General features: G+C 45.9%; 1 protein-coding gene across 3 annotated transcripts in view; it reads right to left on the bottom strand.

Annotated features, from left to right (window-relative positions):
- The window catches only part of PRICKLE2 (prickle planar cell polarity protein 2), a 320,594-nt gene that overhangs the window by 133,065 nt on the left and 160,812 nt on the right, over nt 1-26,717 (bottom strand). The window contains exon 1 of one of the 3 annotated variants that reach the window (XM_082727020.1): nt 23,297-23,615. The exons of the other annotated variants lie outside the window; for them this stretch is intronic. The gene's annotated coding sequence lies outside the window, so the exon portion shown is untranslated. Of the gene's footprint in view, nt 1-23,296; nt 23,616-26,717 lie in introns of those variants that run through there. 3 annotated transcript variants of the gene reach the window in all.

The raw sequence follows: 26,717 nt of genomic DNA, 5'->3' as shown, positions 1-26,717 counted from the left end.
AAACACCATCTTGATACTCTCCAGTTTATACCCTCATTTGTGCCTTGTCATTCTAAGGGAAGTTATAAAATGAGCTGGCTGGTGGAGGAAGTCATGTAGTAACTAATGTGGTAATTAGTCTCTCACTTGAAAATGTCTGGGATAATTATCAAGTCATATTTAGAAGAGAGATCTCCCTGGCTGGAATCGACATTCAGTTACCCTGGATTTAGGGGACATGTCCTAGACCTTCTGATGTTGGCCACTAGGTGATGAAAATGAAAGGAAAAACAGTGATAAGCCTAGAGGGGAAAAAAGTGAATGGCTGGTGTGTGTGTGTGTATGTGTGCATGTGTGTGTGTGTGTGTATGTGTGTGTATGGGGAGGTTACAGAAAAAAAATGGGTGTGGGTCAATTAATATATTCCTTTAAGAAACCACAGTTTAGCATGATCTAGGCTTCATTTGGTCACCAGGATACAGGAAGAATAAGGCGTAGTCCTTGACTCAAGTGGATCCCGGCTCAAAAGAGAAAGATACAATTGCATATGTAATACATATACCGATTACACTGAGGCTCTCAGTAGACCAATGGCTCTCAACCAGATTGGCACAGCATACTATAGTGTATGCTGCATGCTTAAAAATTGGGCTGTCAAACCTTGACCAATGTGTATTAAATTATTTTGCAGTTAAAGATAAACACTTGAACATTGATATCCTGCCCTAAAAGATGCGGAATTCGGTTATTTAGCCACTTGGTATCAATGGAGTGAATTAATAGTAAAAAAAGGTAAGCACAGGGTAATTTCAAGCCCATTTTTCTAAAAGAAAAATTGTGTGTCCATTGGATAGATGACATTGGAAAAATTTTTTTCAACTTTCCAAAGCTTGCTTAAAAAAAAAAAGTTCGATTTTATTCCATTTTTTTTCCTATTCTATTTCCATTCCATGACTTTTAAAATGACCTGCCAAAAATTCTAGTATTTCCAAGAGTTCCACAACTAAAAGGGTCGAGGGGTAGCAGAAGAAGGACAGGAGAACCACTCCCGGGGTATACTAGGCTTCTCAATCTGGAACGGACCAGGGGAAAACGTATTAGAATTCTTTGTCATAAAGGCTATATAAATGCTAGTGGCCTTGTCTCCTACCACCCACCTTCTACTTTTGGACCATTCTGAGGGTTCAGAAATCCATGCTCCATGTGTCTCCTGCAACTTCTACCCGGAATCCAATTCCGTGTTCATACCGACAGAAGGTCTTAAAGCCAAAGGAGAACCTTGAAGGGGAGAGATGTGTTCAAGCAGACTTTAGTAGGAAGATACCCTTGAGCAATTCAAGGGTTTTGACTCGGTGATAAAACTATTCCCTCCACCAAGCCAATCACGGAAATCCAAGAAAGCACAGGGGAGATTCCTCTTTAACCCACTGAGCCACCCAGACCCACAGATGGCCCCTGAGAGAGTTCCAAATCCAGTATAACTGGCAAGCTCTGCATTCTCTAGCTGAGGGTTCTATGGTTTGAAACCCAGTTCTGGCCTCAGAGCTTTCAGGTGATAGTGGAAAGCACGGGTGAAAGCACCAGGTATGTGAATCACTGTGTGGTCTCCCTTGGCCAGTAACTCAGGTATTTCGGCAAAGATGACTTTCTCCTTTTAAAGGCTGTTCACTGAGACTTTTCCTGTCCGTCTGGTCTCTCCTGAGTATCCCTAAAGACCAAATCCTTCCTGTGTACACCCCCTCCCCTGGAAAACCTCATGGCCATAGTCATCATTTGAAAATTGTCCCAGAGATCTTGGTGACGCTATTAAAAACAGAGCTCGAGGGGCACCTGGGTGGCTCAGTGGGTTAAAGCCTCTACCTTGGGCTCAGGTCGTGATCCCAGGGTCCTGGGATCAAGCCCCTGCTTCCTTTCCTCTCTCTGCCTGCCTCTCTGCCTACTTGTGGTCTCTGTCTGTCAAATAAATAAATAAAATCTTAAAAAAAAACAAAACAAAACGGAGCTCGAGATGAGATCACATCAAGTAACCCTCACCCTCACCCCCAGACACACCCCCCCTTTGGACGTTAGAATAAAATTCTCTTTTTGTTTTGATCTTCTAGTTTCTCCACGTGATAAGGCCTGTGGTCTGGGTTCAGTTACATCCGTGGTTTTAAACGCTTTGTGTGCAACAGAGTGACATGGAGGGCCTGTTACCGAAAGACCTGGGAGCCCCAACCCCAGACTTTTCCACTTGGTAGTGGGTCTGGGATGGGTGGAGCCTTAGAGTTTCCATTTTGAACTGTTTTCCTAGGACGGCGAGGCTGATGCTGCTGATCTGGGGCTCACACAGTGCGGACCACTGAATTAGATGCTCACACTTGAGAGGTTTAGCTGGGAGCCAATTCACAGCCAAAGGTCGCACTTACCCATGCCTTGTCCCTACCTTTGTTTCAATAAAGTCCGGGTAAAACGTGGTTCTCGAAGTTCTCAGGTTTCCCTGGGCTGTCCTGTCCCCTAATACAGGGAGAAATCCCCGAAGAGGGGGTAGGTAGGACCTACCCACAGGGTTCATTGTCGGGTTTAACCAATACTTATTCACGGGAAGGTCTTCATGGGTCAACCCGAGGTCCATTTTTCAACACTCACATATTTGGGATCCCATATTCGAACATCTCATTTTGTAGATGAAAACCCTGAAACCCAAACAGGTCATGTGACTTTCCCAAAGCCACCAGGCCAGCTGGCTGTACCTAGCAGGGCTGCACCTGGACTCTGGGCCTCTTGATAGGTCAGTTTCCGGTACATACTTCTCCAGAAGGCCAGACTCTCCGATCAGGTGATAACATTTTAAGCATCTGTATAATGTTTTTTTCCTCATTTGAACAGGAAGCTCCCAAAATACAGTTTAATAATTGCAGCCATTACTATGCATGCATTTTAATGTGCAAGGAAGATCAAAATGAGGTTCATTTTCGGGCAGCCCTATCCTATTTATACTACCTTGCCCTGTATTTATAGGCTACCGATTACCTTTAAGCCTTCTGATTTTAAAAGAGTAACACTCTGAAATGACTATTATTCTCAAGGGATAAAGACATTTTATTTTGCAATCCTTTTGTCTTGCATCATATATAACCTCCTGAAAGGTAGGTGGATTCTTTTGATTCCATTGTTTAGCTATGCAAAAATTTGCGGCAATTAGGAGGCAGGCACAAAGTTTTTCCCCCTAACTTCATACGACACCATTTCAAAGGAGGGAGTGCGTAGCTAAATTATCATAGGTCATAATTTTAGTGACCCGGGCCCTAGCCCTGACGTAGGATAAAATGAACTGTTCTCCTCCTGAAGTTTCTTTAGCCTTGTGATGAGATACAAAGACTTTCACGAGACATAGGCCTTTGGGTGCGGGATACTACTGAGCTGACAACTCAAATTGATTTTTAATGAAGAAAATTAATTCAATTAGGAATTACAGCATGGAATTTCATTTTCTAATGGGCCTGAAACACAAGTGACTGTGTAAAATAATTTTGAGATCAAAGGGACTTTGGGTCTGGACTGGTTTTCACCAGCTTGTCACTGACTGGGAAATCAGCCATTCGTTCTTCAGACGGATCAGGAAGACTGAAGGCCTCCCTTGGTTGGCACACTCCGGTCCACAAAACTTTGAAGCCCACCCTCTATCAAACTTATGTAACTGAATCTTCACTTGCTGAACATTTGGGCAATCGAAAAGCGGAGCACTTGGTACTTCTTTTTTTAAAAAGGCAGCCCACCATCTCACCAGATAAAAATTTAAATGCACATTAGAAATAATTCACTTAACATCAGTTAATTTTCATGAGTCATTCCCACTAACTTCTTGCTAATGATCTGTCTTGGCAGAAACTTGCTTCACCTAACTCCTCTTCTGTCTTCCTTACTCATTTCAAGGAAAGCATTTAATAATGGGCAAATGGCAACTAATTAGGGGGCGGGAGGGGGGACGACTTCCAATCAACTCCAAAGGGAAACTGCCTCTCTTCCCCCAGTAAATTCCCAATCAGAAAGGACCGAGGAACGTTAATTACTGTGTAGCAGCATGTGGCTATGGGGACATGGACACATTCAGGCAGTTGCTGGCTAATAATTAAAGTCCCCCATGTGAAGAGCAAAAGGTCAACCTCTGTAGCGATCAGGCAGGTGGTGACTTGAACCACAGATCAATCACCATTCACATCAAAGGAGGGAGACAGGTAAAACCAATGAGACAAATCCAGCTGGAAAAATCTGTCCCCTCATTTGATAATGTATCACCCCTTTTTTTTAAAAGCCACCCCCCCACACACACACACTATTCCCTTTTGCAAAATGCAGCAAATATTCCTATGGACTCTCTTAAGGAAACAGAATTAAACAACAATAGAAATAGAAATCAGGATCACTCACTATCTTGGCTGATAACAGGACTTAAGGAAAGCAGAAAAATATGCTGAGAATTTAACCCTTAAAGGAAATTCTTTCTGGATCCTTACCCAAAGCTGTGATTTAAAGTAAACTCCTTTGATAACCAAATTTATCAGACATTTCCTCAACAGGATTTACTACCGTAAAGAAAAACACATACATTAGCATTCTAAGGTGGGGGGGATGATAACCATAGTACTGGCCATCGTCTTGTCAGACAGAGACTCAGTATGAAATATTATTCCTTGCCAGTAAACCACACAACCAACTGTTGGTTACTGCCAGGCTCAGCCCCCGAAAGGAGAGAAGCTACACGGTAAATGCCTTGAGGACTGCACCGCCCTTTGCCCGGAGCCCTACAGCTCACCAGTTCTGGTGCACCCCCAGAATATCCTGTTGTCCAGGCTTGAATCCACTTTCGGGCACTTGGCAAGGCTGTTCCTCTCACCGGCCCTGCAATGGTTGCTTCCTCGGGCAGAGACGTCTCTGCAGAACACAAGACGTGTCGCAGAGCCCTCTGCGTTACTCAGTGCATAAATTGCTTTTGCACAGAGCTTCAGTTCCACCCTCCTCGACGCTTGGTCTTTGGGGTCTTTTTCCACTGATTTTCCTGAACAGAAAACAGAAGCTAAATACTTGCTCAAGGCCTGACAGCTTAAGGAGCAGAGGCAGAAGGGAACTCGGGATTTCAGAAGCCGTCACCGCTTTCCTTCCCTCCATCACCCAACGAAAAGCTGATTTTCGGTCTCCACCTTAGCATTACCCAACAGCAGGTTTTGTGGAAGGCTCCGCAAGCCAGGGGCCACTCCTGGGTCTGCGTGACAGGTTCTCCTTGCGCAGCCATATCCTCATGGGGCTGTACTTAGCTTCTTCCCTATCGGTACTTTCTGACATTGGCAAATATCCCCGTGAGAGAGGGAAAAGTGGACCACACCGGGAGCCACCTGGCTAGAGAGAGGAAGGTCACCTTGCCTGGAGGGAGGCATATGGCCTACATCAACTGACCAGAACATCCCATGCCACTCTCCTCTGCCCTTGATTAGCCCAGGGCTGTGTATGTCAGCAGGACAGGGCCAATCAGTATTTTCCCCTCCATGGGGAGGGCGCTGATAAGGACCCTTGGAAGTGTGAGAAAGCCTTGCTCCTTAAATCCTCACACTCTTAGGATGGAAGCTGCCCATGGTCATCTCTGGGGCAGGCTGGAGAGAGGAGACCTGGAAACCAAGCCAATACAAAGTGGTACAGATGCAGAGAAGAGAGACAATCCCTATAACATTGTGCAAGAACACGCCCCCAGCAGTGCCTGAAATAAGGACCAGCCTTCACGACCGCCATGAGCCAATAAAGTCCCTCTTGGCTTAAACTGCTTTGACTTGGAATTCGGAACCTGGCAACCCCTGGAGGCCTCCTTCAGTGCAGTGTGTGAAGCCCAGTGTCGGCTTCCCTTCCAGCAAAGAATGCAAACCAGACTCCTATTGCAGGCTAGCAAGGCCTTACGTGCCCTGACCTCTCCCCTCCTCCCCACTCGCCCATCCTTGCTCCAGCCTCAAGGTCCTCCTCCCTTGCTATCCCTCGACACCCTAGGCATGCTCTGTACATGCTGATCCCTCTGCCTAGGACATGACCCCAGTCCCCACACGCCTTCTTTCCTCCTTTCCTCCAAGTCTGTCTTCAGCACACTGTCTCTGGAGGGAGAGCTGTAGTCACAAGCCACTCCTTCCTGAACCTTTCTGCTGAGAGGCAGACATTCCATTTTGCACATAGGCCAAGAACTACGGAGAGGGGTTAGAGGTCAGGGACTTGCTCGTGTCTCGGTGTCTGTTCCTCACTGCTGTTCCTCCTGATCTGCAAGTCTGAAGCTTTCAATTTCCAAGTCTGAGTCTGGGCCCCTTCGCCCATATCAGGTTTGCCTTGGAGCAGAGCAGCCTGGTTACATCTGGAGACTAAAGCTAATAACATTTCACATCTTGAATTCTAGTTTGTCCAAGACACCACAAATATTTACTAAGCTCCTAATACATGCCATGCCCTGTTCTAGGCTCTGGGGACACATCAGTGCGCACAGAAGAGACATTACCCTGCTCTGACGAACCATCCAAGGTTGAGGTCTCTTACCCCTTTAGATGCAGACAAGATTTATTGCTTTTCTGGTCAGATATTCCTATGGGTGAATTCACATTTTAATGGAACATACTGGAGACGTTACCACATAGTGACTAGGAATGTGTATGAATCAATCCAAGATGGTCTTAAAAAAAAAAAAAAAGTAAGGGCATAGCCTACACCTATGCCAACAGTCATCCCTCATCTCTAATATACGCCTCTTTTCTTTGGAATCTGACAGACCTTCAGGCCTTTGCTCCACCACTGCTCTTGTGAGGTCAGTTAACCACCCTGAGCTTCCACTTCCTCCTCTGTAAAACAAAGGTCACCACAGTTTCCTGTCTTAGAAGGCTGCTAGAAGGATTCAATGATGTGCTTCAACAGGACACTTAACAAAATGAAAAAAAGAAGAGGCATTCAACATAGGGAGGGACTCTGAAGCAAAAAGCCTGTGAAAATGACTTCCCCCACCAGGTCTCTCTTTCAGCCAAGTTCATCCTTGGTCCTTACTGACTATGCCCAGCCAGGTCCACCACATGCCTGAGGGGCCCAGCAGAAGCATGCCTCCTCCACTCCCCACCCACTGGCTGACTGGCTGGAGAACACTGAGCATGACATAGTAGCTGATCTGAGCACCAGAGTGGAGGGCATGACCCCACCATCATCCCAGTGTTAAGCCTTTACATCTAGGAAGTGGTTTCCTCCATGGAAGGATTGGTCTCTGCTGGCCAACAGCACTTCTGCTCTGGGTTTCAATACCCAAGCCACATAGCTCTCCCTGGGGTTTCCATTATCCCTTTCCTACCAATCCAGGAGGCAAGAAACACAGCAGCCTGGGAGCAGTCAGCAAGCTTACAGTCAAGACTTGGTACCAGATCTCCTCAAGTCTTCGTCCTCCCGTGAGCCAGGGTTTCCTGAGGGGCAAATCCTAGGTGGATTAGATTGGGGTCAACAAACTTGCTCTGTGGAGGGTCAGAGAGTCGAGCTTTTGGGCTCTGAGGGCATGTAGTTCCTACTGTCTCTGCCACAACTATTCAACTGTGCCCTTGCAGTAGGAGAACAGCTATAGAGAAAGAGAGAAGACATAAACAAACGGGCCAGAATGTGTTCCAACAAAACGGTGTACAAAAAAGACCGCAGGCTGGATGTGGCTAGAGCGCCAGACTTTGCCGACCCCCAAGCTGATGATCTTTTCATGGTACCTTCAGTTCTGAAAGTCCATGATTCAGCGATTCAAGTGTCCCCTCTAGTTGGGCTTTGTAGGAAGTCTCAAAGGCTAGAAAGTTCGAGGTTAGGATTAAAAGTTCAAGAGATAGCGACAACGCCTAGCACTGAGGAAGTGATTGCTGTGTACCAAGTACTGTCCCAGTGGCCTTAGGGGCACTATCTCCTCCTGTCTGCAGAGCGATCTGTTGAGCCAGAACGAACCCATTATACAGGCAGAGAAACAGACTCAGGCTGGGTGAGCGCCCCAGTCGACATCATCAAAGTGGCACGTGGCAGAGCTGGGATGTGAACTACTGTCTGACTCCAACGTCCTTGCTAAAAACTAGCCAACTATGGGATCATCGCAAAGTTATTCGGAGACCTACTCCTGCTGGTCGCTCCGCCCCCTACCCTGGTTATTGTTCCGTGAACCCTCGAGAAGTTCACGTGAGAAACCCTGTTCTGGCATGCCACATAAATTAAAAGGTTGGCCTAAAAATAACACAAAAGTTCACTACTCTAGATGATGAATTGCTTTTTAATGCATAATAATTGACTCCTTGACCAGCTCAAGACCTTACAGCGGCTGGAATACCTACAGCATGCCTTATTTGGTAGGTGACCACGAGACAAGCACTGGGTCTGCGGAGGCCATCTGCACTCTCTCACCCAGCCGCACACAATTCCATTTAAAGAATCTTTTCCAGTAAGAAGAATAGGGGAGAAAAAAAAAAAAAAAAGAAGAAGAGCCAAGGGTCTACCTCTTACTATGGTTTATCATAATTAAACCCATCATAAACAAAACTAACCAGAGACAGTGGCCTTGGAAAAAAAAAATCGAAGGGCAGCTTGGAATGTGCCTAGGACCTGCCGGCTGATTGCTTGAGAGGCGTTTCAAGGTAGGGCGCCTCTCAATACTTCATCCCCTGCCGTGCGCTGTCTCACTGTCTTCAACTTCAACCAAGTCTCCTTCAGCAACTGGCGGTGACTCCGGCAGTCTCCCTGGGCCCCTCAGAGAGAGCGAAGTCTGTCATCATAGAGGGGCAGGTTTTGCCTCGGCCGCGGTTCCTTTCTCTCTTTGGTGGCAGACGACTGCACTCTCCAGAGAGTTCCGGTGTCCACAGCAGGCACAGTGAAAATGTTAATGCAACAATTCAATAAATATTTAATGGCCCCTTCCTTACCTTGCTGATGCGATCTTGCAGGAGCCTCATTACTAAAACCTACTTTTACCTCCTCTTTTATTTATGAGGTTTATTCCTTTCCATTACCATATAGAGCCCAGCGCAGACAAACCAAAGTCCCGAATACAGTAGAAAGAGGAACAAACAATTCAATAGCAGACCATCAAAACTCAGGGTGAGTCGTCTCCTAGCAAGGAGCTTTGCGCCTGGCCCCCAACTTGGCAGACAAGACTGAGCTAGACGAGAAGCCGCCTCAGGAATAGGGACCTGCTATTTTTACGGTGATGGGAGATGAACAAGAAGACAGGGTTCCCGAATCCATTTCTCACCTCCTCACTAGACAAGGCAAAGTATTTATTATTATAGTAGATTGTGTTACATCTTTGACCACTAATGATCTGTTGCAGCAGCTTTCATTCTTCCCATCCACACAATCCTACTCACGGAGTCCAGCTCAAATGTCCCCACCTCTTGAAAACTCTGCCCATTTCTCCCCCCAAGTCAAAAGGAATCATTCCCCCTGTGGTAATCCCATGTGCTTTGTTGAAAATGCCATTACGGCTTTTAGCTTACAGAGTGACTTAAGTATTACAGTCGAAAGAAGTAGAGTTAAAAGTGAAGACTCAACTTCAAGTGCATGGCTTTGCCATGTACAGCCCTGTGGTCTTGAACAAGTTACTTACTCTGTCAACACTGTACTGACTTGTCTTTAACATGGCAATGATGACAGTACCCCAAAGGGCTACTGTGGGATTATGGGAGTTAAATGATTTGGTACTTCGCGAGCACTCAAACGTTCTCATAGCAGGACATCTGTACCTGTATCTGTATTTATACACGTATACAGACATACAGACATACATATGGGTATGAAGTTTCAGATTCCATCCACATAGAGGGAATATGTAGAAGTATGTTGTATACGTAGTCAGCAGAAGTGAGGTCTCATACCCACTTTTTCCCAGCTTCCCATTCAGCGTAAGATGTTGGGAGCCTGCCTGGCTAAATGCCAGACCACAGTAGCGAGTAGAGTCACTTTAGAAGTCCACACGCCCAGGCACTGTTTCCTTGCTCCTATGTCCTTGCTTCCCTGCAGCTTGGTAGGTAAGCGGGCTTATCGCAAGGCCCGTTGCCCTCCTCTCTGCATGAGGGAGCTTGATGGTCCCTGTATTTGCTTTCTGTTCTATGTGACTGCTGACAAACTTTGGTAGGATTCTCATTTTCATTCATGTTTAGGGGGAAGTAGGAGGTGTCACTGAGGCTTTACCCACAGCCACGTGCCCTGGTACGCCTTCACCCGGCTCTCCACTGAAGGATGATGGTCATCAACCTTCCTTATAGGTACTCTGGGAACGCCTTTGGAAGGATCAAGGATACACGTCACTCATCACCTCATTCCTTATGAGAGGTCCATGCGGACCTCTCCACGACGCTTAAGGGCAGGCTTAGGGAGAGGGACAGAAGACTCTGGAATTGCGCAGACATGGCTCAAATCCCAATCTGCTCCCTCATGGCCCTGGGGAAGATGGCACTCTCTTTAAGGCGCACCTTCTGCCCTTGTTACACATGGCAGAGAACTCTAGCTCCTGATCCTAACCTCTCTCCTGTCCCCTCAGGAGGTAGGATTCCAACTGTTCTCTGAGCACACTACCAGGGGGAGTAGACAACCTCTTCTGTAGAGGTGTGTGATCGTGTGACCCTCATTGGCCAATGAGAGAGTAGTCGGACTGGGGAACACTTCGAGAGGTCTCCTTAAAAAAGAGAAGGTATGAGCCTCTTCCCACCTTTATTCTTGCTTACGGAGATGCAAACGTGATGGCAGTAGCTGGCAAGGGGGTGATTCTGATGACAGAAGCCATACGCTGAGAGTGGCAGGGCAGAAAAAATAAACCTAGGTCACTATGACACAGTGAAGCTGCCAGGTCAGCCCTCACAGTCACCGCTACACCCCTTTTGCAGGGAGAAAAATAAATGCCTGACACATTCATGCCGCTGCTGAGTTTTTCCCTCTCCTCTGCAGCCCAGCTTCAGCATTACGGATACATGAAGCTCCGCCACAATGTAAATTAAACTATCTATGGCCTACAGGCCAAATCCAGCCCACCACCTGGCCCAGGAGTGAAAAGCGATTTTCTGAGATAAGCACTTGCCATCGATTTCATGACAGGGAATAGTAACGCCAATCTCCAAAAGAGAATTTCATTCTTCTCATTAGCAGACCTGTATTATGAAAATGTCATGCTCAGTGATTATCATTACATCGGGAATTCTGTCAACAAAAATCGTGGGGAAATCTGTCCTATTGTTACGTAAGTACCTACATAGTGTCCATGATTTTGCCTCTTTACTTGCAAAACCTAAAATATTTACTGTCTGGCCCTTTACAAAAAAACAAAAAAGATCTGTTGACCCATGACAGCGACCCACGACACTGCTGGTCATATAAAAAAAAGCTTAAGGGGCACCTGGGTGGCTCAGTGGGTTAAAGCTTCTGCCTTCGGCTCAGGTCATGATCCCAGGGTCCTGGGATCGAGCACCGCATCGGGCCCCGCACCGGGCTCTCTGATCAACAGGGAGCCTACTTCCTCCATTCTCTCCCTGTCTGCCTCTCTGCCTGCTTGTGATCTCTGTCAAATAAGTAAAATCTTTTTAAAAAAAAAATAAATAAATAATTAAAAAGGCTTAATAAATGGCAGCTACTACTATGACTAAATCTCCAAAGGAAGTTGGCCTAGAAGTTGCTCAATTATTTGCCCATTTTTGTGAGACATTATCATCCTCTAGAAAAGTATGCCTTGATTCTTTGTTGACTTTAACAGATAAGACATCTCCCGGAGTCAACCTCACCCTTCCCAAACAGCCCCACTTTCTTTCCCACTTCTTGGTCACCAGGCAATACAAAGTAAACACAAGAGCATAACAAAGACACTCACAACGTATTGTTTCCCATGCCTCCCTCCCCACTCCCCCTGTCATAGACATATTCGAAGGCCGCCTATCACAGCAAGGGACAAAATGAGCACGACAAAGGAACCAGACAAGCCTAATTTCATAATGTCATTGAGATCTCATCTCTCTGAATGTGTTAGTCACTACACCTAATACCCATCTTATATTTCCCCAGAGAATTCTGGATTTGACATGTATAATCTGGCACAAATTAACAGAACCCCAGGCAAAGCGACAAATGGGATTCTACCATTCACCGTATGGTAGTAATGCTTCATCCATGACCAAACTCAATTCAGGGACCTAGGAGAGACTCTCTCATGCATGTAATACCAGGAACAGTTGAAGCATGAGTTCCAACCTTCCCCAACAAAAGGAAAACCGCATGGCTGAGTTAAACCAGCAGCTTCCAACCTTCATCAGCCACGGTGCCAGGTTTTTGGCTCATGCGCACATCGCAACACCAGTTTGTGCCAACTCCTTCCTCCACCCTTCTGCCCCCAACCTTCAGCCGGACTCGCTCTAATCTATAAGACAGTTTGGGTTGTTCCAAATGCCAGGTTTGGGATTATGAAATGGGTGTGTAGGATTACTTCAGTAGAGCCTCAGATGGAGAAGGAAAGGGCCATCTGTGGCGCATCTCATCTCTCCTTAAGACAGTCGGGGAGGAAGGGGCGGACTTCCCACTGGCAGCGGAGGCACAAGTAAAAGAGGCAGGTGCCAGGAGGTGGAGCTGTGCCCCTGGCTGGGTGTTGCATACTTTGAAATGACCACATCTGGTCCCAGCCCACTGAAAGAGAATTTTGCAGTGTAGTGGTTCCAAAAGATTTCAACCATCATGGAAACGTCGGCTTGGCCAACAGTTTAGGAGTGTGGTGGGTAGAAGGGAAGGAGAATGATTCCTTCAGAGCAGCCATGACCTTGGTTATGAGATGTTCTGTGTGTGGTGAGCTCCTAAATTAGCATGCTACGTGGATAAAAAAGAGGTCTTGATTCAAAGTACTGTGGATTTTGTTCCAGCATTGTATAGTCCCCAAAGGAAATGTACTAGAGTAACCAAAGTAGTACTCTTCGTAATAACCTCTAACTAGAGACTAACCAAACAGCCATCAACAACTGAACAGATACATTGTGGTCTAAGAACAGAATACTAAACAATTAAAATTAATGATCTACAACTACAGACAACAAAATGATTGAATCTCACAAACCAAATGTTGAGTGAAAGCCAGATTCAAAAGAGTACCTATTGTATGGGTCCATTTAAGATATCAAAACAGGAAGAATCTATGATGCTAGAAGGAAGGAAGGAGGACGGTTAGTGTAAAGAGCCCAAAGAGGGGGGCGCCTGGGTGGCTCAGTTGGTTAAGTGACTGCCTTCAGCTCAGGTCACGATCCTGGAGTCCTGGGAGGGAGTCTCACATCGGGCTCCCTGCTCGGCAGAGAGTCTGCTTCTCCTGTTCACCTCTCTCCTCTCCCGTTCTCTCTCTCATTCTCTCTCAAATAAATAAATAAAATCTTAAAAAAAAAAAAAAAAAAAGCTCGAAGAGGGCTCACAGAAGAGGCTCTGGGACCCTGATGACACCTGATTCTTGATCTGTGTGCCGGTGACGTAGGTGTGGTCAGTTTGTAAAATCTCTCTGAGCTGAACACTTGTATTCACTTTCCTTGATTGTATTATACTTTCATGAAAAGATTTGAAAAATCAAAGGAGGGCTTTGAGACATCCAGGATCAGCCACTAGTTCTGAGAGGAACCTGGACATTTCGTGCAAAGCAGCAGCCCCATCACTTTATTTGACAAGAAAGTTCAAAGAGAAGGAACATGGTTAAGAGCGGTAGGAGCAGGGACGCCTGGATGGCTCAGGCGTTAAGTGTCTGCCTTCAGTTCAAGTCATGATCCCAGGCTCCTGGGATTGAGCCCCACATCAGGCTCCCTGCTCGGCGGGAAGACTGCTTCTCCCTCTCCCATTCCCCTTGCTTGTGTTCCCTCTCTTTCTGTCTCTCTCTCTCTCTCTCTCTGTCAAATAAATAAATAAAAAGAGTGGTAAGAGCAGCAGCAACAGTAGAAACAGGTCATTAGAGTAACAAGCATTACCCCATTTAATCTTTATAATCATCCTATGAAGTATGTACATTACATCCCATTTAATAGTTGAGGGGTCTGGGGTTTTGAAGGTAAAGAAATGGGCCCTGTCTCCCGAGTAAAGCATTCTAACTGCCTCCCTAGGGAAGCTGTGGTGGGCAGAGCTCTTGGCAAAGCAAGGACCAGATGCAGGGCTCCTGATTCTTGAATCCAATGTCCTTGTATGGGGTTGAAAATGACTCTTCCCCCTACCCCAAGATATGTCCATCTCCTAAATCCTGGAACCTGTGAATGTCATCTTCTTGGAGAAAAGGGTCCCTGCAGGTATAATTAAAATTCTGGATTTTGAAATGAGAAGATTATTCTGGATTATCTGGGTGAGCCTAAATGTCATTGTAAATGACCTTGTAAAAGGGAGAGGGAGATTTAATAGACACAGCGGGAGAATGCGGCCTGTGAAGAAGAGGCAGATACAGGGAGTGATACACCCACAAACCAAGAAACCCCAAGGATTGTCGGCAGGCACCAATAATGAGAAGAGGCAAGGAATGGATTCTCTCCCAGAGCTTCTGGATGGAGTATGGCCCTGGTGGCAACTTGATTTTCAAAATCTGGCCTCTAAAACTAGGAACGAATACAGTTCTGTTGCTTAAAGCGATCATGTTTATGACACTTGGATATGGCGGCCCTAGGAATATATATTGAGATATATATATATGATATATTCCCCACTTCCTCAACATCATATGCCATCTTCTAAAGAGAGTGGTCTACAAAAGGGCAACAGGTGTCCCTTAAAAGTATCCTGGGGTCACAAAGATTTGGGAAACAGTGTTAGTAGATTTCTTTATAACTGAACTTCTGAGGGGCGCCTGGGTGGCTCAGTGGGTTAAGCCGCTGCCTTCAGCTCGGGTCATGATCTCAGGGTCCTGGGATCGAGTCCCGCATCGGGATCTCTGCTCAGCAGGGAGTCTGCTTCCCTCTCTCTCTCTCTGCCTACCTCTCCGTCTACTTGTGATTTCTCTCTGTCAAATAAATAAATAAAATCTTTAAAAAAAAAATAATAACTGAACTTCTGAGGACCTTGACTATGTTTACTCTACCTTATGTGTGTTTCAGAAGGGATATGGTAACGCAGAATTTCCCAAATCTTACTGGAGGATCCCACCGAACATTTCTAGGAGGTACTATAAGGCGCCATGTTGAATGCACTGATGAGATCCAGGAGGAAAACAAAGGCCTAAAAAGTTAAGGGTTACTACTTCACCAAGCTCATGATTATTTTTCTAAAGCCCCCAAAACACGGCTTAGTAGTTACCAGGTCAAGAGTTGGACTGGATGATCTCCTTGGGCCCTTCCAAATCTAACAATCTTATTCTTTATGGACAAGACCAAAGACGATTCTTGCCCACTGCAGACATGGCTCATCAATCACGGTGCTGCCCCCTGAGCTCCAAAAGGGCCCTTTAACGCTTCCAACCAGAGCTCCAAGCAAACAAACCCTCTGCACTTTTCCTGCTCCAGTGACTAGATGAACAGTATAAATAAACCGGGGCCTGTAGGTTTTCAGAAATGCCAGTATCATTCTCTTCCTACCTAGGGAAGGACATCTTCTTCACCAATACTCGTTGGATTTTACTCATTTCTAGGATATGCAATCCTTTGCTCTGATTTTTTAAATATATTTTTTAAAGATTTTATTTATTTATTTGACAGACAGAGATCATAAGTAGGCAGAGAGGCAGGTGGACGGGGGAGTGGGAAGCAGGCTCCCTGCTGAGAAGAGAGACCGATGCGGGGCTCGATCCTAGGACCCTGAGATTGTGACCCCAGCTGAAGGTAGAGGCTTAACCTACTGAGCCACCCAGGTGCCCCTTTTGCTCTGATTTTTAAATGAGTACTCCAGTAATGATGTTGGGTGAGAGTCTTTGGGAACAGGGAGGGGAGGAAGTCTCAGATACTAGATACTTGTTCTCTGGGCAAGATTTTCTCCAACAGATTAAAATATATATGCATGTTTACTGCCCTGTGAGTTTCAATTTGTGGGCGTTTCAGTGAATTTTAAAAATCTTTGCATCGTGGGGCACCTGGGTGGCCCAGTTGGTTAAGCGTATGCCTTTGGCTCCAGTGTTGATCTCGGGGTCCTGGGATTGAGCCCCACAAGGGGCTCTCTGCTCAGTAGGGAGCCTGCTTCTCCCTCTCCCTCTGCCCTGTGCTCTTTCTCTCTCTGAAATAAATAAATGCAACCTTTTAAAAGAAAAAAAAAAATTGTTTTGCATCTCAAGTAATGCTCCCAGAGCTGATCTAGTAAGATTTCCTCAGCAGGAGAGCTCCAAGGCTCACGGTCTTCAAAGAAAACCATTAGCCATGGGGGCAATTTTTAGAAGGTGACAAAACACTAATGCCTCACTCCCACTGTGATAACACCTTCCTCCAAAGAGTTTATAGACCTCTACAAGGAGCAGCTATCACCGACCTTGTTTTATAATTAAACAAAACAGAACAAATGGAGGGTCAGAAACATTAAATATGTGGATTTAGTGGGGTCACAAAACACATTCCCATCCCCAAGGAAGAGGGAGATGAGAAAAGGAGAAGAGTAATAAAACAGAACTTTAAAACTGTTTATTAACTAACAATTTTCTTGCAGTTGCTACGTCAGTCACTGAGTTAGATGGCGGTCATTCAACTTCATGAGCCCCTACTGGGTGGCAGTTCTGTGTACGAAACATGGGAACTGAATGACATACTCCCTGCCCTTCAGGAGGGAGAAGAAGACAGTGACCACATCGAAAAACACTTCTATCTTGAGAAGTGCTTTGAGCAAAAATTAGTTAAGCAATGTGGCAAAGAAAAACAGTGTCTGTGTGTTGGGGGGGTGGGGGTTGGTGGTGAAGCAAAGTCATGTAGGGATTCTTCTTGGTAGAATGATGCTTAAGTTAAGAAGGTCAGTGATGAGAAGCTACCAGCCCAGCAAAATTCTAGAGCATTCTGACCAAAAGGAACAGCAGGTACAAAGGCCCTGAGGCAGGCAGGAGCTTCTGGGGTTAGAGAGCTGGTATGACTGAAGCACAGGTACTAGAGGTTAGGGGAGGGAGACGTCCTTACAGAGAAATGTTTGTGCCAGTGGTGTTGGAGTGGGAGTGGGGGATCTCGTAGCTCATAGTAATGTGTTCAGAGTTTGTCCTTACTGTCACTAGCATCAGAAGGTGCTAATAAGGGAGGGAGAGAATCTGATTGAAGCTTTAGAAACACTAGGTATTTGGGAAGGTGACTGAATAATCAAAATGAGGCATGATGGCGGCATTCGGAAGTCGTGCCTGCAGACACAGTGAGCAGTAACCCCACTTGGGATATTTATCTATCAAATATTTATCTATCAAATTTTTTTAGGGAGGTATAATTTACATACAGCAAAATGGACATTTTACCTGGAGAGACTCACCAATTTTGACAACCACCTAGCCCCATGAAACCCATACTCTAATCAAGACATAAGCCCCTTCAGAACCCTATGAAGTTACCTGAAACCCCTCTGTAATCAGCCCATCCTCTTCCTTCCCCATGTCCCAACTGGAATATATTTTTGAGGTTGAGCTTCAAGGACTTATTCTTACTGGACTAGACAAAGGTGTGTGCGGAAAAGAGAAAGGGGCCTGATGTTTGTAGCTTGGCAACTGGGTGACTGGGGCGGGATGGGGTGGGGGGTCCAGTTGCTGGTGAAGACTTGGGCAGAGGAATAAATCTAGGGTTGTGTTTTAACACAAGAGGTCTGAGAAGCCTGTTTCATATCTAACAAGGACACTAAGAAGAGACATGTGTCCATGTCTGGAGCTCAGGAGAGAGTTCCAGGCGGAATATGTTGATTTGGAAGTCATCAGTCGGTGACGACATGTGGCCAAGGACAGATGTTGGCAGTGTGCAAACAAACAAAAACGAGCAACAGAAAAACAGAGAGAGAGAGAGAGAGAAGAGCAGTCCAACTTAGAATAAGTGGAGGAGAACAAGGAAAGGAAAATACAGCAAGGGGAACATACAGAGGGTCAGAGAGAGGGAGAGAAAGCAAGCTGGAAGGAGAGAATGACATTCCTAGAGGGCTCAGACGAGCGTTTCTGAGAAGTGGAAGGCAATCTCTTAACTTATTTATTTAAATAAACTCTGTGGGGTAGGTACCACTATTATTCCCGTTTCAGAGAGAAGGGAACAGAGGTTGCGTGATGTGAGTGACTGGTCTGAAGGCACACCCTAGTAAGTAGTAGCCGCCATCTTACACAGCAACACCCTCAGCTGTGTTCTGGGATCCCCTGAACAGGGAACACGCAAAGCCAAAGAGGTTTCTCTACTCCAGGGCTCAGTGCCTTTAATGTACTAGCATGAGCCGTGATTCCTCAACAAAAGACACAGGATGTCACATGTTGCAAATATACATGGAACCATTTTTTGCCTTCCTGTTTGGAAGACCAATCTGCCGACAGGTGTTCCCTGGAACACAGAATGAGAACCACCGCTTGCCTGAAGGTAACATAAGCGCACCTTCAGAATGTGTTTGAACAAAGCCCAAATTGCTTCCATGGTCGTTATGTCACTTGTACCCCAAGGAGAAAGGGTTGACAGGAGCATTCCACTGTACAGATAATGGAGGCAAAGCTCAGGAGGTTAAGTGGTTTGTCCCATATCACAATCTTGCAGCAATTAAGCAAGATAAATCAGCACCCGTCCGCATGCCCAGAGGCAAGAGAAACCAGGTCAGGCCAAGGGGGAATCAAGCAAAAGGTCTAAATGAGACTCCTCGGTCTCTGCCTCTCTTCTCAACATTTCCTTTGTGTTGTTTTCTGCAGGAATCGACCCAGAATGGGGGGCGTTTAGACAGAAGACTGAGATAGAAGAGGGGCTTCAGGTGGGCTCAGGTTATGGGTATCAGAAAAAGGTTTCTACCTCCTTGGGCTTGGGAATCATGAGGGGTCATGCAGGAGGACTCCGGGGAAACGTACAGAGAGAAGACAGGAGGTGGCCCTGGGAATTGTGGAAGGGCCCAGTGAAGGGGACGGAGCTGCCTTAAGGGCTCTAAAAGCTGGGGGACTGAAAAGCACCTTAAGGATAAATTAATCTGATCTTGACTTATCTCCGCTCGGCAGTTAGAGAACTCAGGGCAAATTACTTAGACAATCCTTAAGTATTAATGTTAATGCCTACACCCCTATTCAGTCCTTCCTAAATTCGGCCAGAGCAGACAGCATAAAAGGGGTCCCTGCGGACTAGTGTCTCCTAGAGGCCAGCATTGTAGAGAAGGGTCTTTAGAAGAGACAGCTGGGGGAAACGGTCACTAGATCCCACTTGTAGGGAGAAGACCTCCCAACCACCAAGAGAATAGGCCTGAACACAGGGACAGTGGAGTTGGAGAGTTCCCCAGCATGGCCACTTGGTAGCTGTGTGACCTCAGGGTGTTACTGAACCTCTCTGAGCCTACTCTTCCTTATCGGTGAAACGGGGATGATAAGAGCACCTATTTGGGTTATAGTGAGGCTTCTGAATGGTAATGGACAAAAATGCTAAGTGTGTTTCAAACTAGAGTCCAAGGTCCCACCTAGGATTCTTCTTAAAATGCAAATTTCCAGGTCACACCACAGATTTACTGAAACAGAATCTCAGATGGATATTCTTACATGCAGTCAAGTCTACGGTTGGTAAGACATTTAGTCTATGCTTGGCAACAGTAAGTAACAGCTATCATTCTGTTTATCATTTACAAGATGCATATATGGGACCTCTACTCAGGCTGGACAGCCAAGCGCTCAAAAGTGAAACTATTTGAGGTGCTCTGGGGTGGGAGAGTCTATCAGGCATCTAACTCTTGCCTTTGGCTCAGGTCATGATCTCAGGATCCTGATGGAACCCTGCACAGGGCTCTGCACTCAGCTAGGAGTCTGTCTGAGCCTCTCTCTCTCCCCCTCTGGTCCACAAACCCCCACCCCTGCCTCACACTCTCTCGCTCTCTAAAATAAATAAATAAACCTTAAAAAAAAAAAAAAAGGCAACACAAAAACCCTGGAATTGTTTGAAATCCAGTTCAACAGGTATCTGCTCATTCTCAGGAGCCTAAACAAAACCTTGATCCCTGAAAAAATTAAAATGCGTAATTAATGGCAGCCCAGGTGAATGCAAAGGAACCTCTTGCAAATGTTCCCAACAAATTAAGTAGTCACAGTTTTAGTTTGGTTGGTTGGTTTAAGAAAGAGTGGTATGAAGCAAATTTTCAAAAAGGTGGTAAGCAATGTCACATACACACTCCCTGTGGAACTGGCACCTTCTTGAAGGGTGCTTTGCGAGGAGAGAACCCCCTGTGATGGGTACCGTGATGTCTATACACAGGCTGGCTGGTAAAAGTCAAATATGAAGCAATCCTCAAAGGCCTCTGGGCTAAATTTGCAGGGAAAATTGTTTATGAGTTTTCCCAGACACTGAGTCCCACAGTACCTGCGTCTGTCTGTCCCCTCCGCCGCCCCTACACCTTCCATTGTTCTGGAAAACGTCCAGATCCAATCTCTGCAAAAACGCGTCTCCCCTGCTTGTCGCGCAGAGCAGCAGGATATGAAAAAGAACGTCACCAAAACAACTGCCTGGTAATCAAATGCTAAGTATCCTGAAAAAGAATCCCTTGCCATTTCGATTTTGAGAAAATAAAAAATAGCAGCAAAGAAACGGGTTTTTTTTTTTTTTTGAACACTGCATTTAAACTCTTGCTACAATTTTCATAAAGTTTCATTATATGCAACAAGGATTACCATCCTATGCTCTGTTAGCTTAAAAAAAAAATTTTTTTTACTTCCTCTCCTTCCTCTCCTTGACAGGGGAATAGTGCTCTGGGTTTATTTGCACCCAGGGATCTCCCATTTGATGATGTGGCTAGGAAGTGCTTAATGTGATGGGGTACCTTTCAGGAAAGATTAAGAAAAATGGCCTGGGGGAACACAGCGCTTCTGAGGTTTGGTCTTCCAAAGTATTGACACCGGCAGATCTCTGTAAGCACCATGACAAAGCAGCATGTTGTGTCCCTCGGTTGTCCCTTACAGTCTTCCAAATGCCATTCTCCACGCTGCTGATGCATGATGTCCTTTCTGGTGAACTCAACACAGAACCACTGAGCCTTCTCTGCACATAGCTCTGCACAGACCACAAATGTTTCCACCAAATCGGTGAGTGCTAACTCCCATCCTGGCGCATCTCCTTCCTTGAGACATCTGTGTCCCTAAGGATACCAATCCAGGCTTATAGGAAATCTGGGGAAAAGCAGCCAAGTGCTTTTCCTGCTGAGGCTAGGGGGAGGAGGCCAGTGGGGAAGTACGCTGGATAAAACGGTCTCAAAAATAAGTTCCGTCTTAAAAAGCTCATGAAGGGAATGAGAGAGTTATTTTGGTTTCTAAAACGAAAGCACCACCCCAAAGTTAAAAAAATAAAAGGCTTGCTGATGGAGCAGCTCGGAAGACTGGGAGTCGAGGTTATCACGGCAGAAAGATTGCCTGGTAACAGAGCTTTCTTGTTTTACACCCAAAGCTGTGTACCATCTGAGGCTGATTCAGGAAAATACTCAAATCTCCTGGTAATTTCCTGCAGACAGGACGTTTAATCATCTCCAAGCCTCCACCGCAAAAGGGGGTGGGGGGAGGTGGTGGGAGAAAAAACCTAAACCAAATGATTCACACTCTTAAAAGGAATCTGCTTTCAGAAGGAGAACCATTTTCTACTCTTGAAAAGCAGCCACAATTTGTTATTCTAACAAAGTGTTTCTTTCCTCCAAACAGAAATAAAAGTCACTCGAGGAGGGCTTGTACTGATTTCTGTTCTGCATTTCTTGAAACTTCCATTCAGTCAACAGTTTCTCCTGGCAGGTTCTCAGAAATCCAGGGAGAGCTGGGTAGTCAGTGACTAAGAACACAGGATCATTTTCATAAGCCTCCCTTCCCCCGACTTTTTTGGCCCCATGGGAAGATGTTTTATTGTAGGACGAGCAGAATTAGCTGCACATATAAATTCTTCACTGCTCAGCTCACTTGACACCTTTATCTGAATTGCCCAATGGCTGACTTGCCAATGGATGATTTGAAAAGGAAATGCCCAAATCCTCCCCAAGCAGTGTTTGTTCACTCTGTGCATACGGGGCCATGTCCATCCCTCTAATTCTTCAACGAGTTGCAAGATAAAAACTTCTGTTTGCAGAAAGCAGGGAACCCAAAGCATACAAATGATTCACACCACCTCAACAATTGGAAAGAAAGGCCAGCCCAGCAAAACACCGAAATAACTTAATATAGGCAGAAATGGAGTTTGGCAGTCCATGCATCAGACTTTGCTCTGATTTGGGAAGGCATCCTTTCCAGCTGCCCCATCTTAAAAAAAGAAAAAAAAAAAAATCTGACTCTTTTGTATTAGGCTTCCAACTTCTTGCTTAGGTTATATGCAAGTGAACAGACAGATTAGCAAGGGAGAGGAGGGAAGCTAAAACTTTTAATCTTTTCAATAAACCTTATCCCCCCCCCCAACCCTATGGATTATGTTGGTTTTAAAATTCCCTAGGATACAGCTGCCCAGGCGCTCCAGATAGGCATAATTCCAGTCCCCCTCAAGTCCTCACTCCCCCGAAACAGAGGGTACATTGGAAAAGCTGGAAGAGGAGAATTTCAATTAATGACCTCCCCCAAAACCTTTCCCCATCTTACAGACTCCCCTATGTGAACCAGAAGAAGGAAGAAGACCGGGAGAAGGGATCTCTCCCCTACATCTCCCCCTAATGCACAGAGAACACATGCACAAATCCAGAATCGCTTACTGACAGGAATCTACGATGGCGAAGAGGAGGACTGTTAAAAGTTCTAGGAAGGCAAGCAATAAGGAGTGTGGGGAGAAGTCCTTGGTTTTTTCCTGATCTTTCTGAAGACACGGAAAGTATTTTTTGATACCGTAAGGGAAATAAGTAAGTAGGTCATTAGCAGTAAATGCATTGTAAATATTTGAGGGAAATGAATCATAAGAGCATAATGACTGTTCAAAAAGCAAGTTAGGAGAAGTTTAAATGCCCCCCCCCCCCAAAGTCGTCCTAATACGGTCACAACACCCCCACCTCCTGGTATCATTACTATTATTACTGGTTAATAAAGTGCGCAATAGCCAGCAGACAGCTCAAAATGATCCCTAGGTCCCCTCCCTAGAGCTCGGGACATCCTCAATGTCTCTGTGTTGCCAGGCGCACCACTGCCAGACGTTAGTGCCCCAGCTCCAGGCCCCTTTCCCTGGGAAAACCTGAAAACCGGGAGCAAAGGCGCCCCAGCGCCCCCTCCGAGCGCCCCGGCCACGGGAGGGCCACTTACCCGGCTCAGGCTTGCATTGCTCGCCGCTGCGGCGCCTCCGCCGGCGGGGGACTCAGGGGGGAAGGGGGAGGGGGCCCGCAGACCTAGGGGCAGGGGGTGCGGCTGCGGCTAAGAAGCCCAGCAGGGCGTCGGCCGCCAACTGCCCGGAGCCAGAGGGGGCCCTGCAGGGGCTCCGCGCAAGGGGGGTGACATTCCCGGGGGCTGTGGCAGCTGCTCCGAGCGCAGCAGCTCCGGCTCCAGGAAAATCGCTCAGGTCTTGGGGAGAGAAGCTTCAAGCTCTCCAGGCTGCCTCCCTGCTGCTTAAAGGGACGCCTCTCCACCTCCCACTCCGCTTATTGGTGAAAATTCCGAGCCACAGGCCAATCCTAGGCCTGTTCCCGAATTGAGATTTCAATCAAGGGAGCTAGTGCTTTAAAATTAGAAAAGGCTGATGGGTGGTGGTGGTGCCGGTGCTGGTGGGGCGGGGTGGGGTGGGGTGGGGTGGATGGGCTGGGCGGGAGGGGGTTCAGCCCCCTTTCCGATGCGGGACTCGGGGCTGTCTAGCTTCTGCATGCAGAGATCCTAAGAGCTGGCTGGGACTGCAAGAGCCAGATTATAGGGTAAAGAGCACTGGAGGAAGACAAGGAGCATGCTGGACCCTTGTCCTTCACCCCTCTGGTCCATCTTCCCCCAGCTCACTCCTTGTTCAAAGGTCATCCAGTTTTTCACAGATGCTGGAGACCCTCTATGCCTGGGAAGAGCCTTCAAGCTCTGTGCTTCTAAAGCTCCCCTATTATCTCCCCTTCCAGACACTCATCACGGTTTTTTTTTTTTTTGTTTTTTGTTTTTTTTTCTTAATCTGTCTCTGCTTTCACACTGCATGTTCCACCAGAGCAGAAATGATTTCACCAATAATCACAGTATCATTCCCTGCCTGGAACACTAGGAGCCTCAGGAAATCTCTGAGGAGGGAAGGAAGGAAGGATGGACAGAAGGCGGGAGGGAGGAGGAGGGGGAGGTCCTGGAGCCTTTGTGACAATACAAATGTTAATTAAGAGGTAGTATTCAAGAGGCCAGGCACTAATCTCAAGACACAACTGTATCCAAATGGGGCCTCTGCTTCTTGCTAATTATGTAAATAACCTGTATCTCAGTGTCCTGGTCCATACAGCAAGATGCTGTCGGTCTCATGGAGTTGTCAAGATCACATTAACTCGTGTCTGGAGCAGAGAAGACTCTCAGTCAAGGGCTCCAATAGCTGTTGTTATTACCGAAATCAAAATACATCTGCTTGAGGTTGGGTTTGGTCTGATTGTTGGTTTAGCGTTTCTGTTAAGTACCCAGTTAGTCATGAAACAGATCTGAATTCAGTGCAGATTCAGCACTGAATGGTCCCACGTGGGGTGCCAGAGTCACCAATGAAGGATAACACCCTTGAGTGCAAGGAATTCAAAGTGGGGCTTGGGGGGGGGGGGGGTTAGCCAGGGTTTCCCAGAGAAACAGAACCAACAGGATACACATAAATTTGAGATTTATTAAAGGAACTGGCTCTCATAGTCATGGAGGCCGAGAAGTCCCATGATACACAGTTTGCAACTTGGAGAACCGACAGCATAATTCAGTACAGGACTGAAGGTCTGAGAATCGGGAGCCAGTGGTTTAAGTCTTGGTCTGCGTCTGAAAGCCTGAGAACCAGGAACAGTGCTGTCTGAGGACAGGGGATGTGGATGTCTCTCCTCAGGTAGAACACTGACCTTTCCTCCATGCTTTTGTTCTACATAGCCCTCAAAGTCATGGGTGATGCTCACCAGAATTGCTGAGGGCAATCTCTGTGAAGTCTATTGATTCTAATGTTAATCTCTTCTGGAAACACACTTGCAGACACACCCCAAAATAATGTTGTACCAGCCATCTGGCCATACGTTAGCCCAGTCAAGGTGACACATAAAATTAACCATCATAGGGTGGGGAAGAAGAGAGAAAAACAGAGAAACAAATCAACAAAGAAAACTATGTTAAGTGATACACAAGCAAAAACACATATACAGGAATGTCTACTGGAAGATAGCTTATAAGCTCAAAATAACTGAAAAAATTATCCAATAGGGAAATGGTTAAATAAATTATAGTACCTCCATTTAAGGGGATATCATGCAGTCATGACAAGAGACATAGCTGAGTACACTGATATATGATGAACTCCAAAACATATTGCTAAGTGCAATGTAAAGGTAAAATATATTCTCACTAGCATAAATAAATCTTCATGTATTGTGTCTACATATGCATGCTCTATATACACAAAATGCCTCTAGAATGATACCTCAGAGAGTGCTAAAGGTTATTATATCTAGCAAGGTGATCTGAGAACTACACAGGTCAAAGACAGGAAGGAGACTAATATTTCATAATATGCCCTTGTGTATAATTTGATTATTTTACCATGAACTTGTAGTAAGTTCCTAGTTCTGGGCAATGTGGCAAAAAATGGCAGCCTGAAAATTCCTACCCTTCAAACACCTAGATATGCTAGATAAAATATTTAACAAATTCTTTGAGCGCTTAACCCATAACAAGAAGAGGAAAACACCCAGGTGGTAGAAATACAGAGACATCCGAAGAAAAGAATGGTAAGCCTATAAACTCATGAGGTTGAGGGAAAGGTGGTGGCAGTAGGGCAAGGTTTGTCTTGGTTCCCTAGGGTGAGGGATTTAATGCCCATGCAGGACAGGAGGTAAGGGCTCTGGATAAGGAGAAGCAGGAAGTTGTTACATGTCCCCTGTAGAAAATCAGGAGCACTCACTGAGGGTAGCACCCATGAAGAACACATAGATTGGAAAAACTGTCGACCAGCCCAGTGAAACTTGTCTAATCTTAACGTGTGCTCTGAGTGGGAGGGAAAAGTTTAAGCTAAGAATTAGAAACCCTAGGCTTGTGCCTTTCTTGAGAGTAGAGTAGGAATTACCAAGGCCTAACTGAAAAATAAATATAAAAACTGGTCCTGTTCATGACACACCTGGAACACCTCACAGAGGCAGATGAAAAATTGTCCTGGAGAGCCAGTTACATAACCTGGGCTATACCTGGCCCAGCAAAAACACAAGCTCCCACAAGTACGTTACAGGGCACCCAGGAAACTGATAAGACTCAAGTCAACAAATATGAGGATGAGACCTCACGAGTTCAGGGTCACGAAACAACATTCTGAAAAAGAACATGCAACAAAGTCTACAATGATTAAAAACATGAAACCTAGAACTAAATGCCTAAAAGGGAATAAGAAGTGATTTCTATCTCTCCCCACTGATTCACTGACATTAAAAACTCAATCAATCGGTTAAGCAGGAAGTCAGGTACTACTAAAGAGAGAAACAGATCTTAGGACGTAACACAAAATGAGGCACAAAGGGATTAAGTGTTGAAAGAGATGCCAGAGAGGGTC

This window comes from Mustela nivalis, assembly GCF_964662115.1.
Source record: "Mustela nivalis genome assembly, chromosome: 1".
In the NCBI taxonomy this organism is placed as follows: Eukaryota; Metazoa; Chordata; class Mammalia; order Carnivora; family Mustelidae; genus Mustela; species Mustela nivalis.
Note: the sequence above shows the minus strand (reverse complement) of the source record. Positions and strands in the feature narration are given on the sequence as shown.